The sequence below is a fragment of the Vicia villosa genome, linkage group LG5 (assembly GCF_029867415.1).
Source record: "Vicia villosa cultivar HV-30 ecotype Madison, WI linkage group LG5, Vvil1.0, whole genome shotgun sequence".
Lineage (NCBI taxonomy): Eukaryota > Viridiplantae > Streptophyta > Magnoliopsida > Fabales > Fabaceae > Vicia > Vicia villosa.
Genome location: NC_081184.1, coordinates 57543596 through 57550816, shown reverse-complemented (window position 1 = coordinate 57550816; position 7221 = coordinate 57543596).

Sequence of the window (7221 nt, the reverse complement as noted above, 5' to 3'; positions counted from 1 at the left end):
GCAAAGGGTGCCTTACACCTTCCCTTTGCATAAATTACCCCCCGAACTTAGATTTCTTTTAAAAGGTTTTTTTCTGTTTCTTTTTGCCTTTCTGATTTAGTTTGGATAAAATAAAAGTCGGTGGCGACTCATGCTTAACCGCGACATTTTCGATTATAAAAAGTCACTTCACCGTATTACAGAACTGGCGACTCTGCTGGGGAAAATTTCGATTAAGAGGGGTTACCTTAAGAGTTTAGGAATCACTTAAATGTTTCCTATTGTTTGCTTTGTTTGTTTTATTTTTCAGGGGCGCTTTGGGAATTAACTGAAGGACGAATCCTATTCCCGGATTCAAGAACCCTTAAGATTAGGAGTGGCATAGTCATAAGGACCTCTTTCACATATGTGGGAGATGAGTCAGTATGAAGTTCACGCTTGAGTTAGGACTCCATAGCATATGCACACCTTTCTCAAATGAGGGAGGTCTATGTATGTGTCTGTGGGTGCGCCGGAGCTCAAGGACCTTTAGTTACCCTTAACCCATCCTGGCCTTTAGGAACGTAGTGGGGGGACTACCCTTGACAAATGTTAAGGACTAGTCGCTACCCGATGCTACAATTCAGATAGGTTCTTTCTCAAAGTATCATTGCATGGTGCAAATGCATCATGTCCGAGGGTGCTTTAGAAGGGCTTACAATTCTGGATAACTTGTAGAACCTGTTGCTGAAATCTCCTTATCCATAGAAATGCCCTTGGGAAGGACACCTGATCTAAAACTCCATGCAAGCCTCAAACCAAAAATTGTGTGATTTGTGTGGATTTGTTTTTCTGTGATGCATCATGCATACATGCATTCATGACATGGCTAACTCATCTCAAGGAGAAAAAGGTCTTTTAACCATAATTTGTTTTGTAGGTTATTTGAATAATGGGAATCCTAATCAGAAAACCTTTCTTCCTCAACTTCAAGAAAGTACCTACTGCATTAAGACTCTTATGTGATGACATTACTGGCTCTCTTATTCTTTCTGAATCTCTCAACAAACTGATGAGTTTAATGCGAACCAAAGTGGATGAAGCTCTCCTCAACTCTATGATGCAATTTTATGATCCTCTTCTCCATTGCTTCACTTATAGAGATTTTCAACTGGTACCTACATTGGAAGAATTCTCTTACATAATGGACATGCCCATACCTGATCAAATCCCTTACACTGGTGAGGAAGGAGGTCCTAAGTTGGAAGACATTGCTGCTGCTCTACACCTACCAAGATCAGAAATCAACAAAGTTTGGATCAACAAAAGAGACTACTCTGGGATACCTGTGGATTTCTTGATCGAGAAAGCTAAGATCTTTGCTAAAGCTTTAAGCATGGATGCCTTGGAAAGTGTTCTAACCCTGTTGATATATGGACAAGTTCTTTTTCACCGCTGCGACAAAGTTGTTGATAGGGCTGCTATCAAAATCTTCCTTAGCAAGAATCCCGTTCCTACTCTACTTGGTGATTTATTGCATTCCATCAACGCTAGAGTGACAAAGAGACGAGGTTGTGTTCTAGGATGCATCCCTCTCTTGCATAGGTGGTTTATTTCTCACCTACCCCGATCCTCAATAAAGAATGAAGAAGGCTTGACTTGGATTCAAAGGATTATGGAGCTTTCATACGACGACATCATTTGGTATCCAAAGAAATTCGAGGGAGTTCAGTTATATGACCGCTGTGGAGAGTTCCCTAATGTGCCTCTTCTTGGCATCCATGGAGGAATTACCTATAATCCTATACTTGCTCGACATTAGTTTGGTTTTGCTTTGAAAGATAAGCCCCGCTCCATATATCTTAGTGCGGAAGATTTTGACTATGGTTCAGATACAACTGAAAAGAAGAATCGCTTCATTAAAGCTTGGTATGAAGTAAAAAAGGTGGGTGCAAGAGAATTGGGAATGAGGATCGATACTCCTTCAGATCTTTACTTTAAATGGATTTATGACCGAGTCGTCGAGTTTGGCATACCACATCCATCTGACACACCCGTTGTTCCGAGGATCGCTCCTCCCGAGGTTCACATAGAGTTGGAGCCTTATGTACCCGCTCCAAACGAAGACCTTGCTGCCACCATTGCTCATTTAAGACAAGAAAAGGCTGATCTTGAGAAGCGTCTGCAAGAGGTTGAAGCAGAAAAAGCAGTATTAGTGGCTAATGCTAAAGAACGAGATAGTATGCTTGACTATTTCTCTCGCAAGTGGAAGATTGAAGATTTTATCTCTCCTGAACAAATACAATCATGGGAGTTAGAGATTGACAGGCTTATTCAAGAAAAGAACGAGATGGTCAAATCCCATAAAGAGGAAATCAGAGGATTGAAGAGAAAGCGTCGACTTGAAGATTGATTTCTTTTATTTTATATTTATTATATAGTATTTCTTTGATGTAACTTCAAAAATAATAAACAATACATTGGTTTTTATTTTTTAATTTATTTTGCTTCTATTTTCTTTTCTTTTAAATGTGTTAAAAAGCTTTTAACTCCTTGAGAACATTGCATATGCATAATCATATCATTCATAAACATCGCATCGCAGGTTTCATAAAATCAAATGCCTCATCTTTGTGCTGTTTATTTAAGTAACAAAAATGAATCTCGAACAATCTGTGAAGAATCTCCAAACTCAGAACAACCAATTCCAAGAAATGATCCTTAACTTGGCCAAGGGGCAAGAAGAATTGAAGGCACTTCTAATCGAGAAGGAGAAGAATCAACATAAGCACCGAGGCGGTCAAGATAATCAGAGATCCAAGACTAAGCGGTCATTTACTCCGTTACATATGTCGCTGTCTCAAGCTCTGTAACAACTGCTCAATCAGAACTTGATAACTCTATTGCCTCCATATTCACTTCCTACTAATCCCGCTCCTGGGTACAAGTACCATGCAAGATGTGCTTATCATTCAAACAGTCCTGGTCACGATACAGAGGATTGTGGACCATTGAAGCACATGATCCAAGACCTCATTGATTGCAAGATCATTGACGTCATTTCACCTGAGAAACCTCATATGGCCAATACTAGGTACAATCGGAAAGGTCACAATGAACCCAACCAATCTGTGGGGACAATTCTGACCTTTACACCAGTTCCAAAACAAGGACACAAGTCAGATACACCCAAGCGCCAATTCGCAAAGATCAATATGACTCTGGCCGAAGCGTTGCAACAATTGCTGAAGAAAGGGCTAATCACTTTGAAGGACCCTCCGAGGAATCCTAGTACTTCTTCTTCTCGTTATAATCCTAATGCAAGGTGTGCGTATCACTCTGATAGTCCTGGACATGACACTAATAACTGTTGGACACTGAAGAATAAGATCCAAGACTTAATCGATGACAAGACCATTGACTGCCACTCTCCGGAGAAACCTCACACTGCGTACGACCAGAAAGATCACGATGAACATAACCAATCTATGGGGACAGTTCTGACCTCTACACTAGCTCCGCAACAAAGACGCAAGTCAGATACATCTAAACGTCAGTTTACAAAGATCAACATGTCACTGGCTCAGGCATTACAACATTTGTTGAAAGCAAACTTGATCACTGTGAGGGGTCCTCCTGTAAAGCCCAACACTTCCGCTCCCAGCTATAAGCCCAATGCGAGGTGCGCATACCACTCCAATAGCCCTGGACATGATACAAATGATTGTTGGCCATTGAAGAACAAGATTCAAGACATGATCGATGCTGGTGAAATTGAATTCCCTCATCCCCAGACTCCTATAGTGATCCCTGCTCCCAGGCACAATCACGACAAGAATGATTAATGTCATAGTGGATGAACTTTAGATCATTAGATTTACTTTCATTTGCAATTTCTATTCTGTTTGTTTAAACATTCAAATTATGATAGACATTATTTGTTTTAATAATCAGCATCAGTGCATTGCATATATTTGTCTTGAATAAATTATTTCGTTATCACTCATTTTAAATTATGTCTTTACTTTGCATGTGTTTTGTGATATTCAACTCCTGCTAAGTTGTAGGCCTCTTAAGGGAGGATGATGAAAATGATACCGCAACCTCATACAGTATGCTTTGGAGCGGACTATGCTGACGATGTACAGGCATTTTTTTCAATTCCTAAACAATGGAGATATAAGGATGTTAATCCCTCGTCAACCCCTTTGAGCCTAAGAAGTAGAAGTTTCTTCCTTGTATTAATTAAAACCCTTAATCATAACCTGGGGCAGGGTAGTTCTCAGTTAATTTGGCTATGCATTCTATTTTAAGAGAATCATTCAGTACACCTTTCAAAGGTTTCAATCACAAGCATTCATCCGCACACATCAAAGAAGTGTTGGAGATGTCAATCAAAAGCCAATGATGGTTCATCAATCATTAAGCAAGGCAGTCAATATCTTCCAAAAAATGAACGAATGGAAAAACATATATACAAAGAAAAGCCTGCTAAGTCAAAAATCAAAAAAGGGTGACTTAGGCAAAAAATCAAGGCATCCCGCTGACTGTAATCTCAAAAATAAACAGTTCAGGCAAAAGTTAGGGATATCAAAAAATGAAAACAAATAAGTCAATAAATTCCTGGACAACACAATGTGGTGACTACCAAAAGGAAGAAGTGACTGCCATCTCAAAAGTTCTCTCTGCTTGTGAACCATCATCATTATCGAAGGTGCAAATCCAAAAGTCTCTTGGAACCTGAATGCGTAAGTTGAATTAACTGAGTTTAGGACTGAAGATCATCACGAAGAGGGGTGGGTACAATCAAATCTTGAGCCTTTATCCTTTGTTTCTTAAACCGTGAACCAAGCCACGTTACAACCCTTGAAAGTCCTAATTGAAGCATGGTTAGTTCGAAAGCATACTGTCACGACAAAGGTATCCCGACTCCTTAAGGTTTACCACAAATGCCGAGTTGATATCACGTTTTTACAAACATCACATCGTTACAAATATCATGTTTTTACAAATATCACGCCTTTACATCTCCTGTTTTAACGTTTTTCAAAAACTCAAGACAAACGTATGCATTGCATCTCATGAATTCATTATTAAACATATTCTGCTACATAATTCCAAATGTTAGCATCAGAAAGAACTTGCACAGGGTACAACTAATGACTGAAAGTTATCCCGACAGACAAGATTACGCCGAGAAGCAATGTATCCTACGTATACAAGGGGCATGGCATGCTTTGCCCAATCAATCTGGGGCAATCCAGTCAAGATTATAAGAATCTCTCAAAAGCCAAACAATCAAAAGCATACACCTCAGGTGGGTTTCAAACTATTTGCCCAAACAATCTGGGGCAATCAAGTCAAGATTCCGAGAACCTCTCAAGGATGCCAAAATAATCAGGGGCACGCATCCAAGAAAATCTGAAGCTACTTCTCAACCAACATAGGACATCATATTGGGCATATGATTACTAGGGGCATGTCTCCTAAAGTGCACATCTTATAAAGGCCTCGCAAGGCGAATCTTTCCAAAGTTCCTGCTAACTGGGGGCAAATCTATACAAGTCCAGTTTGACATTTTAAGTGACGTGTCCTAAATCAAGTAGTAGTTACTATAATACTGGGGGCAACTTTCACCCATGTCTCCCCACAAAGCCGGGTTCACAAGATCATATCCCCACAGAGTAATCATTAAGAAGATATCTTCAAACGCTCCCGATAGAGACATGACTGCCCAACAGAGTTTACATCTTCAACACTGTCGCTCTCCTCCAACATGATTTATCAATATCTTTATCACCAATCAGGGAACATCAAGTCACTGATCATCTCCAAGCAGAAATCATAAATTCCCAGCTGAGCATCTTCAAGACAAGATCAGACAGTACAATTACAAGGACATAAAGATCTACTTTCTTAATCAAAGACAACATAAATCATATTCACATATCATATGTCATAAACATGTTCATACACTGCATACATTACCTCGTAATGAACTCATACATAACATGCAAAAGCTCTCATTTATTTTGAGGGATTCATTACATAACCCATGCATCATGACATTGCATAAAGATTAACCTTACCTTTTTCAGAATACAGGTACCGACAAATGAACGAAATCTCCAACTTTCCAAGATCTAATTCAGCTACTACGAATGGTACTGACACGATCAACGCTCAAAGATCTAATTCATTTACCACGAACGGTAATGACACGATCACTTTCAAAGTCTAATTCAGCTACTACGAACAGTACTGACACGACAAAAGATCTAATTCGGTTACTACGAACGGTACTGACACGGTCAACTCTCAGAGATCTAATTCTATCATCACGAACGGTGTAGACACGGTCACTGACCTTCTCAGTCTAATTCAGCTACTACGAACGGTACTGACACGACAGAAGATCTAATTCAGATACTACGAACGGTACTGACACGATCAAATTTCAGAGGTCTAAGTCTATCATCACGAACGGTGTGGACACGATCACTGGCCTTCCCAGTCTAATTCAGTCACTACGAACGGTGCTGACACGACAAGAGAACCTAATTCTATCATCACGAACGATGAAGACACGATTATCTCCTCAGATCTAATTCTATCATCACGAACGATGAAGACACGATCATCTTTCCAAGATCTAATTCAAGTATCACGAACGATACTGACACGATCAATTCCCAAGGATCTAATTCATCTACCACGAACGGTAATGACACGGTCAACGCGCAAACAACATCTTCTCAAAATTCAACTACCAGATGGCATCCACAAGCCCATCTCCAACAAAAGTCCCTACTTCAAATAGGGCAAATTTCTTGGTATTCTTATGTTCAATCATCTTCCACCTTCAGATACCGACTGGCGCGCAAACCACTCTACATCTTCAGGTTTAAGATAATTGAACAGGGGCAGCTGTCATACCCCAAAATTTGCCCATGCTATTTTTCATACACAAAACCAAATCAAAAGACAAAGCTCCAAAACACAGTCTCCCACACAGAAGTTCTAAACTAGGGTTTGAATAATTCAGAGGAAAATCATTGAATCAATGGCTCAAGGTGGTTCCATAGGGTCACTAACATCCCAAAGTATCTCCATATCAAGTTTCAAGTCAAACAGAGCAAATTTAGTCCCTCAAATCCTGATTAGGTCAACAGTCGACTCCCAAGGGCAAAACAGTCATTATACAGTCAAAACTCAAGATATTTGGTCAACAACATTCTCATAACCCTAAAATCATCATTTGAT